The following is a 19,334-nucleotide window of genomic DNA, read 5'->3' on the forward strand; positions in this document are numbered from 1 at the left end:
GGTGTGGGGATGGAGGATGGGGGTGCATGGGGGGCCGTGTGTGTGGGATCCCCGGATGCGGGTGTGGGGCGTGGCACAAAGCCCCCCGTTCCCTGCGCCGCCGGCCGGCCCCGGCTGGAGCCCCGCGAGCGCCCCGGCCGCGCTGCGCGTCTCCAGCAGGGGCCGGGCCGGGCCGGGCCGAGCCGAGCCGAGCCGAGCCGGGCGGGGCGGGGCGGGGCGGGGCGGGAGGCGGCTCTCCCCGCCCCGGCGCCCCAGTCACACTCCAGCCGCGCCGCTCGCTCTGCCGGCTCGGCTCCGGGAGCCGGGCTGCGCTGGCCGCGAGCGGCTCCGGCCGGTCCCCTGCCGGCTGCGGACCATGCCCCTTCCCCCAGCCCGCGCCGGAGCCGCCGGCAGGAGCCGCCGCCCGAGGTGAGAGCCGCGGCCGGGGCCGGGGACGGGGACGGGGACGGGGACGGAGCGAGCGCTGCCGCCGGCTCCTGCGGCTGCAGCCCGGGCAGGCGGCGGGGTCCGGGGCGGCGGGTCGCCCCCTGCCAGGCCCCCCTGAGCAGAGGGGCGAGGAGAAGCCCAACTTCCGCGGCTCGCCCCTCGCTGCAAACTTTCCTGCCGCTCCAGGCTGGGTCCCCCCCGCTCCGGGCAGAGCCGGGGCTGCGGACCAGGGCTCGGGTCCTGGGGGCTCCTTGGGCGGGGCCGAGCCGTGAGGTTTGGGGGCCTGGGGCCGTTGCCGTGAATCTTGGGCTGAATGTGGTTTAAAGCCCTTTGGTGACTCCCCTGAGCCGTGCTGGAGGGGCTGTGGGGCTGGGCTCTTTCCCCCAGCTGCAGTGATCAGAGGGGCCTCACTGGGCAAAGAACTGGGCACAAACTCATCTGCTTTACATCCTCCCGCTCGAGTCACTGGGCTGATGCCACGGTTACAGCAGGCGGCAGGGCCCTGACGCCCCAGCCTGGGCTTGGCAGGGTCATGGTGGGTTAGGGTCTGTGCCCCGGCGCGGCTTGGCAAAGGGCTGTCACTCTGCACACCCTGGGATCCGAGCTGGGTGGTACTGGAAAGCCCAGTGACCCTTGCCACCTTCCTAGGCTGTCCAGGCTCCGTTGCAGCCCTGGACTCAGGGAACGAGGCCTCCTGGGGGTCCAGCTGGAGCCGGGGCTGTGGCAGTGACTTCGGGAAGCTGGAGTGACTGTAAAGCAGATCAGCCGTTCTCTGTCCTGTGACTGGGCAGGGGCCCCTCTCCAGGTACTTGCCATGTACAATATGTACATGACGACGGAGATCGTCACAAGTGTCTCTGTCAGTCCTAGGGATTCCTGGAGCACCCCTCGCTGCAGCTCACCCCACGCCAATGTTACCCTTAAAAGAAACCATTCGAGATTCCTTTAGTCATGTTTGTTCTTCGCTCTTGTCTAAACGTGGAGAGTTAAATGACCTATTTATTCACATGACCAGGATCAGGCCAGCCCCTGCCAGCAGCCTCCAGGAGATTGGTACATTTGCCCTTTCTCAAGGAGCCCCTGCTAACCGCAGGCTGCTGTATGCACCGGGGTCTCCCCTGCTGCCTTTCGGCAGAGCCAGGGCTCGCTCGCGCGCGCTCGCCCTCAGTGGAGCCGCGTTCTATCATAAACTAAAAATAACTGTATTAAAACAGGCGCTCTCCTCCTTTAAAATGTGGCTCCCAAATGCCCAGTAGGCATCTCTGCCCAGACAGTCTGGGAGCATGTGCTGTAACCAGCAAACACCTGGGAAAGGTTTTGCTTGTCCTTTGTGTCCAGCTCCTGCCACTCGTTTGGGGCCCAATACTGTACAGCGCTGAGTGCCTCCCATGTAGCATGCCTCCGCCCGGAGCCCTAACCGTGGGAGACCCAGGCAGTACCCCCAGATGCCACAAGGGGACGGGGTGGCAGCCCAACGCTGCCTCTTGTTCGCTTGTGTCCTTCTGAATGTTCCTTAAAGTTAATTTTTTTCTCCTTTTTAATGTGTTTTTAAATTAACGCCGGTTACAGAACCAGTTATGTGAATAGCAGCAAGCATGGGCTAAGCGCTCGTGTGATGTTCAAACCAATGAACCACAAGGCAGTGCAGTGTGAGAGTCAGGACAGAGTATGAGACTGTTCGGGGTGAAGTGAGCTGCTCCCTCGTGCTCTGATGGTACTTGGATGGCCTGGGGAATGAGAGCAGCAACACTCGGCTCTCTGCGTGCCTTGCAGGTACAGCCTGAACTGTCATTTCTGTTCTCCTGGGGAAATTTCAAATGCAAACTATTTCCCCAGGACCCGTTTCAGTCGCTCATGAGAGCCTGATATTTACAGAGTGTTTGAAACCTGCAGACTCTAGTTTAATAGATTGTGGACTCTGTTTTCCAGGAAGCTCAGCTTAGATGCAGCATCAGGTTGTGCTGAGTTTTCTCTCATAAAACCTGCAGATGCTCCCCTACCTCCTTTATCTAGAGAGCAAGTGCAGCAGGCCCTTCTCAGAGTTACAGATTTTGGCCATTTTGCATACATTTTCAAAGTCCCCCAATAAGCTGTTCCTCCAGACTGGCTGATTTTAGAGTTTTATACAGTAAAAGCAGGGAACGAGAGAGTCTTGCATGTTTCTTTCTGGGCTGAGATTTTGCTGGCTGTGTTCCAGCTGCAATGGTGTTTTTCTGTCTCTGTGACAAACCCCTGGAAATGCTGACAGGGTCTCGAGTTGATGACTATAGCATGAAGCAGAGAGTCCACTGAAAGCTGAACAAGGTAGACCAAATTCTGCCCCGATTTACAAGCTGTGCCACTCCGTTGGGCTCAGTGAGATTGAGAACAGAGTGATCCAGACTGGGTTCCTTGCAGGAATTGTTGGGTTTAAGAAAAAAAATCACAGTTTGATATACAGTAAATACCAGCTTTGCCCCTGCAATACAAATCAAACACTTGCCCTTTGCTTTTGGTGCCTGATACTGTGCAGTGGGAGACGTGGATTTTAAACTCCAGACTGCGGAGTCACCAGTGAAATCAGGCCAATTTTAAAACTTCCTTTTACGTGAAATTAGCAAATGTCACAGAAACTATGTCAAAGGGCCTTTGTCAGGTGAAAGAGAATGTATAAAAATAAAATTCCCTACCTCTGTTTCAAACAACACCTGAGGCTATTAAAACTGAGTATTTAAAACATCTACAGTCCCAATCCTGCAAATCGTCACTCAGCCGAATAAGGATTTTCAGGATCAGGGTTTAATTGACTATTTACCATGTATGCTGTTTTGTTATTTGGGGATTTATTTGCACTTGGACAATGAAAACAGACTAGTTTTGTTTTACTTTTATTTAAAATCAGTTTCTAGTATATTTCACTTTCATCATCTTAGGCACTAGTCCAAAGCAGCAGGATTTGGGTTGCAAAGGAGCCAGAGGAAATCTTTGTTTGTTTGAAAAACCATTTCATGTCCATTGACTCTTTATTTTTATTTGCATGGAGGTATTAAGTGTTTTTCAAGCCTCTCTGAAGAAAACCCAAGTTTTAGGTCAAATTTGACTTGCCATTGTCCCTTTAAATTATAATTACAGAATTTTCAAAAAGAACAGGAGGACTTGTGGCACCTCAGAGACTAACCAATTTATTTGAGCATAAGCTTTCGTGAGCTACAGCTCCCTTCATCGGATGCATAAAAGTGGAAAATGCAGTGAGGATGTTTTTATACACACAGACCATGAAAAAATGGGTGTTTATCACTTCAAAAGGTTTTCTCTCCCCCCACTCCACTCTCCTGCTGGTAATAGCTTATCTAAAGTGATCACTCTCCTTACAAATACTCTCGCCTTTTCAAATAATACTTTCTGCATTCTGAAAGCCCGTGTTTGAAATGTGTAGAGACACTGGTCTAAGGATGGAGTGTTGTGGCCATACTTGCTTTTCTCCTGTGTTGGCCTTTACATATTTGTACATGTACATATCGTACGGAGTGTGCGAGCATAAGTAAGTTTTATACCTGGGTAGTTCTCATCGTGTGTGTGTGTGTGTGTGTATATATATGCAAGTGTATTTTATGTATCTATATAAAAATGTCACCAAATAAATGTCTGTGCGTGTGCTGACCTATAGTTTAATTATGTCGGTTTATAAGGAATAATGTTTCAAGGAAGAAAAGGAGTACTTGTGGCACCGTACATGTACCTATAGGATTCCTTGCATTGGGTGTACAATCTATATAGTGTGTGTGACTGGCTTGCTGTTCCCTGGATCTCTGCTCCGTCTCTGGGATCGGTTTGTTGTGTGGCTTCTGGGGGAAGGGTGGTTGGTGGACCAGCCTTATGTCCTTGGTCCTAGACTTGGAATGTTCTTTGCTTCCCAGGTTTAGATGGCATTGTCCTGTGCTGTGCTCTGAGCTGGCGGTGGCAGCTCAGCCAGGCATTGTGACTGTGCCTCTCCAGCCAGGAGGGGAGACAGGAGCACTTGGTCTGCTTCCTTTCCCGAGGATGACTGACGGACCAGCACAGGCTGTGCCCCAGGTATCTCCTCAGGAAACTGGAGGTGGGAGGGAGATGGGGGTCGGTGACTTCCTTTGCTTTCTGGATCTTCCTGCAGCATTTGATTTTTCACCCAAGGCAGCTGTCCCCAGGAAGGCTTTGTTTCCCTTCGTTTTCTTGTGCAGTTGGACTTTGTTTGGGGTTAGTGACTGTATCAGCCCTGGCTCTGCCTCAGCACAGATAGTCTGTGTTTTGCCTGCTTGGTTCAGCTGCAAGGAGCGTCCATCAGCCAGTCTCGGCTCGGGTGCAGGGAGGTTGGTTTGCGGGGTGCTAGGTGCTTGTTAACATTAATGCAGTGCGGGTGCCTACTGCCTGCTCACCCCTTCAGGGATTTTACATCTTCTGAGGCTTTGGATTTGTTTGCTGGCGTTCTGTGCTGAGGGCTGGGCTGGGGCATGTAAAGCCAAAGACACTGATCCCATCGGCAGTCACCACAGGGATCCCTTGCTCCAGGATTTAGATTCTTTATTACATTTAATCATGACTTTTTATTATTTGCAAAGCCTGTAAAAAGAGCCAGGGAAATGTGCAGGGACATCACGTTCCAGTTGTTTTATCTTCTCCTTTGCAGGGGTCTGGATTACAGGGACTGTTCCAGATTCTCCCTGGGCTGTCTTTGTGTCTCCTTCCTTGTCTGTTTCTTTCTGTCAGTCTCTGCCCCGTGCTGTGCTGAGGTGCAGGGAGCAGGCTGGTTGCGGAGTGGCCCTGTGCGGTGCTGGAATTTATCCTGGTTAATACGCCCCAAGCCTGTGGGTTGGGCAGCCACATGGGGGGCTCTCTGCTGCCTCCAGGTTCTCCTGAGCTTTGTTTTTCCACCTGTTCCATGTCAGGGGAGCGAAGTGCCCAGTGTTCTCCCTCTGGTCGGGGAATTTCACGGTGGGCAGCAAAGGTGGGGAATTTGCCTATGGGAGGTTTGACCTTTCCCGAGCCTGGCTGGGACCCCATAGAAGGAGGCGAGGGGTCTCCCACCTCCTCTGCTGAAGCCATAGGTGCTCCTCAAAGGTACTGGAGAGCCCCAGGGTAGGTCTCACATGGGCCCTTGCGAGACTCTACCATTACGGGGAGCAGCATTCAGGAGCTGGCTGCACGGCATGGGGGAGGTGCTGTTACTGCGGAGCTCGCATCGCTGGGAGCAACTCCAGGCAGGGGCATCACCTAGAGCGGGAGAAGCACCTGAGTGAGGGGGGATTCCCTGCATGCAGGGACGAGACTTGGGGTGACTTTCACCCAAGTGAGAGCACTTACACGCAGGCTGAATTTTAGTTTCAACTGTCAATTTTTACAGTGTATGATTGTTGCATCTATCAGCCAGCGCGGCCCCCCTCCCACAAGCCCCCTTGTATCTGTGAGCTAGCTTGGCCCCCCTCCCACAAGTCCCCAGTGTATCTGTGAGCCAGTGCTGTCCCCTTGCCTCTGACCCCTCCCCCCCCCGTATCTGTGAACCAGCGCTGTCCCCTCGCCTCTGACCCCCCACCCCTGGGTATCTGTGAGCCAGCGCCACTCCTCCCTGTGTCTCGCCCCCTGCGTAACTGTGAGCCAGCATCGTTCCCCCGCCCCTTGGGGTGTCACAATGATGGGGATGAACTAGTGGTCAGGGCACTAACCTAGGACCTGGGAATTGAACCCAGGTCTCCCTTCTCTGCCACAGACGGCCTATGAGACCTTGGGCCCATCCCTTAGCCTCTGTGCCCCAGCCCCGACTGTACAATGGGGATACCTGGCCGCATAGGGTTGTGGGGATACGTACATTGAAGACAGCAAGGTGCTCAGATCCTGCAGTGACAGGGGCTATAGAAGCATCCATGAGAAAGACAAACACACAAGGGAAGCCACCTGCACCCTAAGCTGCCTGGATCCAGATTCCCTGTACTTGATTCATATCATGCCGATTGCCAGAGTTTAGCCGGTCAGACCTGGCGGTGACAGGTGAGCACTGCCCCGCAGACCCTGCAGGAGTCGCTGTCAGGAAAACGTGTTACACTTGGTCTTGGAATTCCTGTCCCTGTCATCAGCTCGTAGCAGGGTGGTGCTGCTATGTCCCAGTTGCACAGCCTCGCCTACAGCTGGCCTGGGCCACGTACATGAAGCAAAGGCTGAAGGCGGAAGTGCTGGATGAAGTGCTCTTATCCTGCAGGCCTGGCCTTGCAGCCAGAGGGAGGGCTGTTGCAAATGGAGCCGGTGCTCAGGTGCAGGCTACAACATTAATTGCAACATCATGTCAGTTTGTCCCCTTCCCAGGAATTTCTAGCCAATAGGAACCCAGTCTCTGGGTAGACTCCACTTTAGCTCCTCTCCAGCGAAGCCGTTAGTTAGGCACTTTGCCCAAAAGTATCTCTAAAGTCTAACAGGTGTGGACAGACAGGTTTGGCGCTCAGTGGGAGAGTGTACTCCAGTGTCTGGCCCCGGAGGTTGGCCAGGGGTCCAGGTGAGGATCCCATTCCAGTAGCTGGGCTCAGTCTCTGCTGAGCAGTGTTGCTGCTGGGGAAGCAGAGTGTGTGTGGGCGATGGGATGGAGCCTGGGGGAGTGCCTGCCGGCTGTGCACCTGCTGGGCAGAGCTGAGAGCCTCCTGCTTGCATAGCTGGAAGGGTGTCTCTGGGGCCCCGGAGCACAAGTACTTGGGACTTGATCATTATGTGACGAAGCGGGACTGTTCTTAATGTTTCCTCTGAATAGTGTGGGGGTGCCTCAGTTTCCCCTGTGCAGTTCTTAAGTATCTAGGTAGTGGGATAAGGGTGTATGATAATTGCAGCGCCTGAGAGGGCAGGTGTGTGCAGGGGTCTGGACACAGAGAATGGCCGACACCCTGTTTCCTGGCACCTGATGGCCTGGGCCCTTCCCCCCTGCAAGGTGAGAGCTAAAGGGTTGGAGAACAAAGGAATCAGGTGACCTCCTGGCCCGGAAAGGGACAAAGCCCAGAGGAGGAGAGGCTGGAGAGGGTTTCAGTTTGGGTCTGGCTGGGGACATGGAGTGAAGTGCAGATGGGGTTGTCTGGCTCACTGCCCTCCAAAATGGACTCCAAAATGGACTCGCTGTGTGCGAGGTTGTTCGTCGCTGCAGAGCCAGGTGATCGCTGTTGCACGTGCTTGGTCTCTTTCTGCACGGCCCCCTCACTGTTGTTCTGTTGTCGTTTCCCCTCCAGCCCCAGACACATCCACAGAGTTTAAGGAAAGGGATTTTGTGCCCCTACCCCCAGCTCTCTTCTCTGGTTAGTTTTGCCTCGCTCCATTGCCAGCTCCACTGTCAGTGCTGGGAGCTCTTCGTTAATCTCACCCTAATTAACTGCAGCTGGCAAAGTTAATGACGGTAGGTGACTGGGAACCTGGGGGCCTCAACTCACCTGAAGTTGCTGATGACCACATGCCTTCAGCACTTCGAAAACCAGCCAATCACATGAAGTGAAGGGTGTCACCATAGAAACGGCTCAGCCAGTAACAGCAGTGTCCAAATAACCAAACCGACTTTAGCAGAGGAGCGTGTAGACGTGGGCAGAGACACGCATGCAGATCCAGGTGGACTGAGGTGCACAGACAGACCTACGCAGACAGACACACGTACCCCAGCATGGCAGCAGCAGCAGCTGGAGGAGAAAATGAACCACCGTGGAGCTTCCCCGAGGCTCGGCTTACAATACGACCCCAGGGTGATAAGCAGGGAGCCCAGCGCGGGTCCTGTGCACCCTTGGCACTGAGAGTGGCCTGGTAGTTCTCTTCTAGGGATAAACCTCTATCAGCCAGAAACCACCAGAGCCCTGCTCTGGGTGAGCATGCAGCCTGGGCTCTCACTGTGTGCTTGAGCAGCGTCAGCCCCCCTGCAGAGGCAAGCAGCTTGTTCCAGCCCACTGGTCCCTCTTCCCCTCCCTCCTCTACTGGGCTGTGATAAGCATGGCCTGGGCAAGTGAGCCACAGCCTGCAGAAACTGGGTTCCACAGCTGGGGGCGCGGGCAGCGGGCCAGGGGTGGCCCTGGGAGACAGGAGCCTGGAAGGGAGGCCTCAGACTTGTGGAGAGGAGAATGATCCCAGGAGTGCAGTGGGAGCAGGGGAGGCAGAAGCAACTGAAGCCTGTGAAGAGAGAGGCCCCCATGTCCCCTGCCACCTGCAGCCCCTGGCTCCAGACTCGTTCCAGGATGCAGGAGGCAGCTGGCTTCTCTCTGGTGGTTTGAGTCCGTTTGTCTGGCCCTTGGGAGGTCTGAGTGAATAGTGACAGGCAGGCCCAAGGGTTGAGTCTATCACCGGCCCAGAAGAGCATGCTGACTCGAGGGTCTCTCCCTTCCCTTGCTTTACCCCTGGGGAGACTGCCACCCCTGTGGACCGGGCCCTTGGCCTGTCATGCCTCTTCCCCATGACAGACTGGGAGGGAGGCTCCTTGATATTCTGAGGGGGCCTGAGCGTGGAAGCGAATGCCCCTGCTTGTGGGTAAGCTCCAGAGCAGCTGGGCTTGGGGGGGCTCTCTTGTCCTTCACCCCTATTTCCCTTCCTCTTGTGCAGCATGCATTCCCCAGCAAGTGTTTTCAGCCATCTGAGAGATGGCATTGGGGATTATCTGCCCCCATTCCTGTGGCAGCTGCTTCCTGGAGTCCCAAATCCCCACCACTGGTTTTCAGTGATCCCTGTCACTGGCGATTGCACCCCAACTGTGAGTGTGTCCCTCCCCCGGGGGACGTCTTGCAGCCCAACTCTCCTGCTTCCCATGCTCACCTCCCCCAGGCCAGTGCGCCTGTCACACCTAAACCAGCAGCACTTGGAAGGGAGCCAGTTTCAGAACATGAGTTAAAAATAGCGTCAGATCCTATTCCTCCAACTGGCCCTGCTGAGCTTCCTCCCAGGCCCCCATGCTCCTGGACCCCCTGCCAGTTTTCCTGGTTTTCCAGTCATCTAGAAATGCTTTCTCTGCCTTGTTGCTGTGTGAGACTTCCAGACAAACAGGGAGACACTTCGTCTGGCGTGCAGGGCCCCAGTGATGCTGGCTCCAGCCACGCCTGCCATGTGCACAAAAGTGAGTAGTGGGGGAGAGGTTTCTCTTTCCTCTCCTGTTGTCAGAGTCTGGGGGTTGGTTGTAGCAGTAGCAGGGAAGCACTGGGGGGTTATGTTGAGCATGTCCCTTTAACCCCTTGTGGGGGCCTTCTCCCTTGTCAAAATGTCCTGTTGGATTTCATAGGGAAATAACAGGTTGGGTTCCATCGTAGTTAAACAGATGCCATAGAATGTTGGGAATGACCTCTCTGCTCCAGGTTTGGGAAGTGTTTATAAAATCCTTTCTGTGACTCTGACGCTTCTGTTGGGTCATGGTGCCTTTCTGGGCAAAATTTCTCTTCCAGCGTTGCTGATGGAAGAGCCAGGGCATGATCTCCCTGCTCCTCTGCTGTGTCTCCCCTTCTGCAGCCAGGACATTCATAATAAAAGGCCCTTCTGTGCTGTGTTCGTGCTCCCAGATCTGCCCCATGTTGCCCTGCACAGCAGCAGCAGCCGTCTGCTGCTTGGCCAAGTGTGCTTTAGGAAACTGAGTACCCATCAGGCACATGGGCACAGAGCGACTCCTTGCTCCAGGCCTTGCCATTTGGCCCCAGGGGGCACCCCACACCTGCAGCTGACAGGGCAGGTTCTTGCATTTCTTCACCCCAATCTCTTGCTGAGGAGCTGTGAGTTTTGGACTTTTCAAGGAGGCCATGGGCCCTTTCCTTGCATCTCATGCACCAGCAGAGGGAGCTGCTTTTCCTCATTTCATACACAGGCTGACATGCCAATTAATGTATTAATTTGCAAGGGACAGTCAGAGGTGAGACTTGAACTCTGGTCCTCAAACAGGCCAGGTGAAGGTTGTGCCAGTCCCACTAAGCTGTGTGTGCACCTCTCCCCAGTGCCCCTTCCCTGCTATCACCACAGCCTGGACTTGGGCTGGTCCTTCAGGCTGGCTCTGGTGCATCCTGGCTTCCTGGGGCTGTGGATGTGTGTAATGTGCATGGGGTGTGAGCACTCCCCGTGGCCGTGCATGGGGAGTGGTGTGCATGGGGTGTGAGTGCTCTTCATGGGTATGCATAGGGTGTGAGCACTACTTGTGGGCGTGGTGCAGATGTGCATGGGGTGTGAGTGCTGCCTGTGGGTGTGCATGGGGTGTGAGCGCTCCCCGTGGGTGTGGTGTGGTGTGCATGGGATGTGAGCGCCTCTCTGGGGAGCATATGGAGCAGGCTTTTGCTTTGCCCAGGCCCAGAAGAAGGATTAGTTGAGGCAGGATGGATTACATAGTTTGGAGCCAAAGTTGTGGCGTCTGGCACTGCAGCTCTGACTAGAGAGCTAGCCGCTGTGCTGGCAGACCATGCTGCGATGTCCAGCCCTTGGCATTGCTCGGCATTTCTGAGGCACAGAAAGCTGAGTGCAAGCTCTCTGAACGGGCTCAAACTGCAGAGCAGTGACAGAGGAGCACTTAAGAACTCTGTCCTAATAAGCCACTGACAGGCTCGTTTGGAGAGAGGCTGGTGTCCGGCAGAGACAATTCAGAACTGGCGAACAGGGTTTGGGTCCATGTGCCAGTGTGCTTTCGTTAGAGCTGACGACATTGGGGCCATTGCAAGACAGGAGACATCAGCTCACATCCCAAGATCCAAAGACTCTGCTTCTCAGAATGCTGAGCAAGAGGGGATGGGAATTATCCACAGCCTACTGCTGTCTCTTTCCAGTAAATATCCTTGTGGACATGGTCAGCATTCTCCCTGCAGTCCTTGTCTCGCACCTCCTGCCCTGCTCTGGCATCCGGGCACCCCTCACAGTTCTGCCAGCACAGTGCCCGACAGCCATTGCTGCACCCGCACTTTCCAGGACTCCTGGAACCTGCCTACTGCTGGTCCTGGGAGCATGGGCTTCTAGGTGACTTCCAGCCCTGACTCTGCATTGTGGGACAGTGTTTGTGGCCCTGGCTGCAGTTAGTGTTTTTGTGTGGTAGGCTCGGTGTGACGCAGCAGGAAGGGGGGAGTGTTGACCTGGGAATGTGCCCTGGGGATGGGAGACCTGAGAGCCTGTCACCTGAGCCAGGAGGGAGAGGGGGAGGTAACACCTCTGCCCAGGAATGTGGACAGAGGCTGCAGCAGGGAGCCTGCTGGGGGGTTTAGTTTTCAGTTTGGGGCTGGATGGAGGAACACAGGGAACCCCAGGGCTGGGGTCTAAACTCCCTGCTCCCCCAGAAGGACTTGACTGAGGAATCCTGATTGTATCCACAAGCTCTGTTTCATAGAATCATAGAATATCAGGGTTGGAAGGGACCCCAGAAGGTCATCTAGTCCAACCCCCTGCTCAAAGCAGGACCAATTCCCAGTTAAATCATCCCAGCCAGGGCTTTGTCAAGCCTGACCTTAAATACCTCTAAGGAAGGAGATTCTACCACCTCCCTAGGTAACGCATTCCAGTGTTTCACCACCCTCTTAGTGAAAAAGTTTTTCCTAATATCCAATCTAAACCTCCCCCACTGCAACTTGAGACCATTACTCCTCGTTCTGTCATCTGCTACCATTGAGAACAGTCTAGAGCCATCCTCTTTGGAACCCGCTTTCAGGTAGTTGAAAGCAGCTATCAAATCCCCCCTCATTCTTCTCTTCTGCAGGCTTAACAATCCCAGCTCCCTCAGCATCTCCTCATAACTCATGTGTTCCAGTCCCCTAATCATTTTTGTTGCCCTTCGCTGGACTCTCTCCAATTTATCCACATCCTTCTTGAAGTGTGGGGCCCAAAACTGGACACAGTACTCCAGATGAGGCCTCACCAATGTCGAATAGAGGGGAACGATCACGTCCCTCGATCTGCTCGCTATGCCCCTACTTATACATCCCAAAATGCCATTGGCCTTCTTGGCAACAAGGGCACACTGCTGACTCATATCCAGCTTCTCGTCCACTGTCACCCCTAGGTCCTTTTCCGCAGAACTGCTGCCTAGCCATTCGGTCCCTAGTCTGTAGCTGTGCATTGGGTTCTTCCGTCCTAAGTGCAGGACCCTGCACTTATCCTTATTGAACCTCATCAGATTCCTTTTGGCCCAATCTTCCAATTGGTCTAGGTCCTTCTGTATCCTATCCCTCCCCTCCAGTGTATCTACCACTCCTCCCAGTTTAGTATCATCCGCAAATTTGCTGAGAGTGCAATCCACACCATCCTCCAGATCATTTATGAAGATATTGAATAAAACCGGCCCCAGGACCGACCCTTGGGGCACTCCACTTGACACCGGCTGCCAACTAGACATGGAGCCATTGATCACTACCCGTTGAGCCCGACAATCTAGCCAGCTTTCTACCCACCTTATAGTGCATTCATCCAGCCCATACTTCCTTAACTTGCTGACAAGAATACTATGGGAGACCGTGTCAAAAGCTTTGCTAAAGTCAAGAAACAATACATCCACTGCTTTCCCTTCATCCACAGAACCAGTAATCTCATCATAAAAGGCAATTAGATTAGTCAGGCATGACCTTCCCTTGGTGAATCCATGCTGGCTGTTCCTGATCACTTTCCTCTCATGCAAGTGCTTCAGGATTGATTCTTTGAGGACCTGCTCCATGATTTTTCCAGGGACTGAGGTGAGGCTGACTGGCCTGTAGTTCCCAGGATCTTCCTTCTTCCCTTTTTTAAAGATTGGCACTACATTAGCCTTTTTCCAGTCATCCGGGACTTCCCCGGTTCGCCACGAGTTTTCAAAGATAATGGCCAGTGGCTCTGCAATCACAGCCGCCAATTCCTTCAGCACTCTCGGATGCAACTCGTCCGGCCCCATGGACTTGTGCACGTCCAGCTTTTCTAAATAGTCCCTAACCGCCTCTATCTCCACAGAGGGCTGGCCATCTCTTCCGCATTTTGTGATGCCCAGCGCAGCAGTCTGGGAGCTGACCTTGTTAGTGAAAACAGAGGCAAAAAAAGCATTGAGTACATTAGCTTTTTCCACATCCTCTGTCACTAGGTTGCCTCCCTCATTCAGTAAGGGGCCCACACATTCCTTGGCTTTCTTCTTGTTGCCAACATACCTGAAGAAACCCTTCTTGTTACTCTTGACATCTCTGGCTAGCTGCAGCTCCAGGTGCGATTTGGCCCTCCTGATAACATTCCTACATGCCCGAGCAATATTTTTATACTCTTCCCTGGTCATATGTCCAACCTTCCACTTCTTGTAAGCTTCTTTTTTATGTTTAAGATCCGCTAGGATTTCACCATTAAGCCAAGCTGGTCGCCTGCCATATTTACTATTCTTTCGACTCATCGGGATGGTTTGTCCCTGTAACCTCAACAGGGATTCCTTGAAATACAGCCAGCTCTCCTGGACTCCTTTCCCCTTCAAGTTAGTCCCCCAGGGGATCCTGGCCATCCGTTCCCTGAGGGAGTCGAAGTCTGCTTTCCTGAAGTCCAGGGTCCATATCCTGCTGCTTACCTTTCTTCCCTGCGTCAGGATCCTGAACTCAACCAACTCATGGTCACTGCCTCCCAGATTCCCATCCACTTTTGGATGGGATTCCCATCCACTTTTGGACTGTGTTCCTGTTGTCCAATAAACCTTCTGTTTTACTGGCTGGCTGAGAGTCTCAGTGAATCCCAGGAAGAGGGGTGCAGGGCCTGGACTCCCCCACACTCTGTGACAACTGGTGGCAGCGGTGGGATGTACTGCACCCCGTGAACAGCACTTCCTGCAGTAAGTGACTGGGGAACAGTAAAATGAAGGGGGATTGACGGGGACCAGGCGTGCTGAAGATTCAGAGAGAGACGGTTTCAGGGGGCGGTTAACCCCTGGGAGTGTCTGACCAGCGACAAGGACTTTTGCAGTAACAGGGTCCCCCGGGGGATTGCAGTGAGCGGTCCCAGGGGCGGAGGAGTCTGCAGCTCGACCCTGGCAAAGAGGTGGTGACCTCAAGAAGGACTGGCACACGAGCGGTTCTTCCTGGAAACGGTGGAAAGCTGCCCGGCCTGCGAGTGGCCAGCAGGGAGATGTACGCTAAACGCCTTAAGAGTGACCTGGTGGAACTGTGCAGGCAGAGGGGGCTGCGCATTGGGAGGTCCACCAAGGAACAGCTGATTGCCCAGTTGGAGGAGAGGGATCGCTTGGGTGACCCGATCCCTGTCCCTACAGAGAGAGTGCCTTGTTCCCCTGGAGGTGGATGGGAGGAAGGTCAATGGATACTAGGATACGGGCGCGGAGATGACGCTGGCCCGGCCCGAGGTGGTGGCCCCGGATTGGGTGGTGCCCAACACCTACCTGACCCTGATGGGGGTGGGCGGGACCCCATTTAGGGTGCCCGTGGCAAGGGTACAGCTGAAATGGGGGGCTAAGGAGGGCCCAAAGGATGTGGGGGTGCACCACCATTTGCCCACTGAGGTTTTGATGGGGGGAGACCTAGAGGACTGGCCAAGCAACCCCCAGATTGCCCTGGTTGTGACCCAGAGCCGGCGAGGGGCACTGCACCCTGACCTCGGGGAGGGTACCACACCGGAGGCACAGGACCCTACCCTGGTGGGGAGGGAATGCCGAGGGGCATGGCTCAGAGATGCTATGGCCTCAGACCCGGCCAGTGAGAGGGAACCGGTCCCCATCCCTTCCCCAGCCGCTGAGTTCCAGGCCGAGTTGAGGAAAGATCCCTCCTTGCGGAAGCTCAGGGACCTGGCTGACCTCAGGGTGGGACGGACCATGAGGAGAGGCTGCCAGGAGAGGTTCCTGTGGGAGAAGGGGTTCCTGTACTGAGAATGGGCTCCCCCAGGGGAAGTGGAGTCCTGTGGGATCAGGAGGCAGCTGGTGGTCCCCCAGAAGTATCGCCGCAAGCTACTATACCTGGCCCATGACATCCCCCTCGCAGGGCACCAGGGAATCCGGCGCACCCGGCAGAGATTGCTACAGAACTTTTACTGGCCCGGGGTGTTTACCACGGTCCGGCAGTATTGCCGATCCTGTGACCCCTGTCAGAGGGTGGGGAAGGCCTGGGACAAGGGGAAAGCGGCTTTGAGACCTTTGCCCATCATAGAGGAGCCTTTCCAGAAGGTGGCCATGGACATCATGGGGCCTCTGAGCAAGACGACCCGGTCGGGGAAGAAATACATTCTTGTGGTGGTAGATTTTGCCACCCGCTACCCCGAGGCAGTGCCCTTAGCTTCCATTGAAGCAGACACCGTGGCCGATGCGCTCCTGACCATTTTCAGCCGAGTGGGGTTCCCCAAGGAAGTCTTGACAGACCAAGGGTCCAACTTCATGTCGGTCCTGCTCCGGTGCTTGTGGGAGAAATGTGGGGTCCGGCACAACTGGGCCTCAGCTTATCACCCCCAGTCCAATGGGCTGGTGGAGAGGTTCAATGGGACGCTAAAGATGATGCTGAAAACCTTTATGAACCAGCACCCGCAGGACTGGGACAAGTACTTACCTCACCTGCTGTTCGCGTACAGGGAGGTGCCCCAGGAGTCTACCGGATTTTCGCCTTTCGAACTGTTATATGGCAGGAGGGTGAGGGGCCCCCTGGACCTGATGAGAGACGAGTGGGAGGGGAAGGCCACTCCCGATGGAGAGTCAGTGGTGGAGTATGTCCGATCTTCCGAGAGAGACTGGCGGAACTCATGGGCCTGGCCAGGGAGAACCTGGCCAGAGCCCAGAAGAAGCAGAAGGTCTGGTATGACCGCACGGCGCGGGCGCGTGCCGGGGATCAGGTGATGGTTCTCATCCCCGTGAGAAAGAACAAACTACAGGCCGCCTGGGAGGCCTTTCCAGGTCGTCAAGCAGCTCAATGAGGTAAACTATGTGGTGGAGCTGTCTAACCGGGCGCACCTCCGCCGGGTGTACCATGTGAATATGATGAAGCCATATTATGCCAGGGGGAATGTGGTATTGGCCGTGTGTGGACAGTGGGAGGAGCAGGGAGATGACCCTTTCGTAGATCTATTCCCTGGGACCAGAGCTGGTTCCCCCCTCTCGGATCAGCTAACCCCTGCCCAGCAAGCTGAGGTCAGGGGGGTGCTGCATCCGTACGGACAGCTGTTTTCCAACCAGCCTGGACGCACTAATCTGACTGTCCACCGGGTGCAGACAGGGTCGCACCCGCTGATAAGATGCTCCCCCTTCCGAGTCACAGGGAAAACTGCTCAGGACCTGGAGAGAGAGGTCCAGGACATGCTGGCTTTGGGGGTGATCCAACCATCGGCCAGCCCTTGGGCCTCGCTGGTGGTGCTGGTCCCCAAAAAGGATGGGTCGGTCCGGTTCTGTGTGGACTATCGGAAGCTCAATGCCATCGCTGTATCTGATGCCTACCCCATGCCCAGGCCAGACGAGCTCCTAGACAAGCTGGGAGGAGCTCGGTACCTTACCGCCATGGACCTTACAAAGGGCTACTGGCAAGTGCCACTGGACGCAGATGCCTGGCTGAAATCGGCCTTTATCACCCCTCTGGGGCTCTGAGTTCCTGACCCTGCCTTTTGACCTCAAGGGAGCGCCGGCCACCTTCCAGCGCCTGGTGGACCAGCTCCTGAGGGGGATGGAGAGTTTTGCAGTGGCATATATTGATGACATCTGTGTCTTTAGCCAGACCTGGGAGGACCACGTGTCCCAGGTTAGACAAGTGCTGGACCGACTCCAGGGGGCTGGGCTGGGCTGACTGTAAAAGCGGAGAAGGGCAAGGTGGGGATGACTGAAGTATCTTACCTGGGCTATCGGGTGGGGAGCGGCCACCTAAAGCCGGAACCAGCCAAGGTGGAGGTGATCAGAGACTGGCCCGCTCCCCACACCAAAAAGCACGTCCAAGCCTTTATTGGGATGGCAGGATACTACCGAAGATTTGTGTCCCACTTTAGCGCCATAGCCACCCCCGTCACTGAGCTATGCAAGAAGGGGAAGCCAGACAAGGTGGTCTGGACCGAGCAGTGCCAGGAGGCTTTCCGGGCGCTGAAGGAGGCTCTGGTCAGTGGCCCAGTTCTGGCAAACCCAGACTTTGACAAGCCCTTTGTGGTGTTCACCGACGCCTCCGACACGGGACTGGGGGCGGTGTTAATGCAGGAGGATGAAAAGGGGGAGAGACACCCCATCGTGTACCTGAGCAAGAAGTTGCTACCCTGGGAGCGACACTATGCGGCCATCGAGAAGGAGTGCCTGGCCATGGTGTGGGCCCTCAAGAAACTAGAGCCCTATCTCTTCGGGCGACACTTCACTGTGTACACCGACCACTCTCCCCTGACCTGGCTGCACCAGATGAAAGGAGCCAACGCCAAGCTCCTGAGATGGAGCCTGCTCCTGCAGGATTACGACATGGACGTGGTCCACGTGAAGGAAAGTGCCAACCTGACAGTGGATGCTCTGTCCCGGAGAGGGGGCCCCGAACTTCCACAGGTCACTGGTCAGAGTGACCCCGCTCAGTTCAGTCTCAAAGGGGGGGAGAGATGTGGCGCAGCAGGGATGGGGGAGTGTTGACCTGGGAATGTGGCAGGGAAGTTTCAATGGGAGACCTGAGAGCCTGTAACCTGAGCTGGGAGGGGGAGGGAGAGGTAACACCTCTGCCCAGGAAACTGGACAAAGGCTGCAGGAGGGAGCCTGCTGGCAGGGTTTTGGTTTCAGTTTTGGGCTGGGTGGAGGAACGCAGGGAACCCCAGGGCTGGGGTCTAAGCTCCCTGCTCCCCCAGAAGGACTTGACTGAGGGGTCCTGGTTGTATCCACAAGCTCTGTTTTGGACTGTGTTGCTGTTTGTCCAATAAACCTTCTGTTTTACTGGCTGACTGAGAGTCTCAGTGAATCCCAGGAAGAGGGGTGCAGGGCCTGGACTCCCCCACACTCTGTGACACGCTATCAACACAAGAGGACGGTGCAGAGCATGTCAGCACAGAGTGCTCCCAGACTGCCCTGGGGCAGGCAGTGCCTGTGTCCGGGAGAGCAGCCAGTCTCATTGCCAGAGTCTTTCCAGATGGGTTAGTGAGGTGGGGTCCGGGCTACACATAGACACAATGGGTATTAGCGTCAGTCTGGTGTCTCTGGGGGAGCTGCACCCATTGACCCTAGCTGAGGATCTGACCCAGGATCACCAGACAAATCCCTGCATTTATTTGGAATTGGCTGTGGCTGCTTACCCATATAATTGGATCTTTTATTCTCTGCTGGCCCATGCATCCAGTCTGCAGCCAAACGCAGAGCTCCATGGACACACTGCATGGCATGGCTGTTCCAGTCCCTGGGCTGCCTTGCGATCCAGAAAATCTCCTCTGGGTTTCCCGGACAGGCCTCGGAGAGCTGAGTTTGGGTTTGGACAGGTGCTGCCCTCGCTGTGGAGAGCCATGCTCGCTGCTAAATGAAAGTGATGGGAAGGCTGGGACCATATGATGCAGACCTCAGCAGCCTCCAGGCACTCTGAGGAAAGCCCGGGCCTGTGGAGGTGGGGTGGGGGCTCAGGGCCTATCCCCACGCTCCAAGGAAGTTCATGCATTGGCCACGTGCATGCTCCGAGGCTGTACTGCAGTTCTCTCTTCTTGTTCTTGTCTGGCCCCATCACTGTGCTATCTGGCACCTCCCAAGTGTTTATAAATAGAAATAATAATGACAGTCTCTGTCTCTCTCTCTCTCTCCCAGCCTATGGGGGAAATGGTTTGTTTAATTTCTAGGATTTGTGTGCGTGTGGGGGGGCTGTCTGTCCGCACAGACCCTACTGAGGAAAGCTGTGGCTCAGAGCTGAGCTTTGCATTTAAGCCTCCCCTGCCTGGTGACAGTCTCATTGCTCTGATGGAACACAGCTGGCATGGAGGGGTCATGGCTGGAGAGGGAGAGGTGGTCACTCGGTGAGTTAGGGCTGAGCCCACAGAGATCTGTGAAAATCAAGACACAGACCTTGAACTAGAATCCTCCCTAGTGGGCAGCCAGT

At 55.2% G+C, this 19,334-nt stretch overlaps 1 protein-coding gene across 2 annotated transcripts in view; it reads left to right on the forward strand.

Moving 5' to 3' along the window:
- Positions 1–305: 305 nt before the first annotated feature.
- The window catches only part of CDH22 (cadherin 22), a 187,805-nt gene continuing 168,776 nt past the window's right edge, over positions 306–19,334 (forward strand). For both annotated transcript variants that reach the window (XM_073308961.2, XM_073308962.2), the window contains exon 1: positions 306–408. The gene's annotated coding sequence lies outside the window, so the exon portion shown is untranslated. The remainder of the gene's footprint in view (positions 409–19,334) is intronic.

The sequence above is a fragment of the Lepidochelys kempii genome, chromosome 13 (genome assembly GCF_965140285.1).
Source record: "Lepidochelys kempii isolate rLepKem1 chromosome 13, rLepKem1.hap1, whole genome shotgun sequence".
Lineage (NCBI taxonomy): Eukaryota > Metazoa > Chordata > Testudines > Cheloniidae > Lepidochelys > Lepidochelys kempii.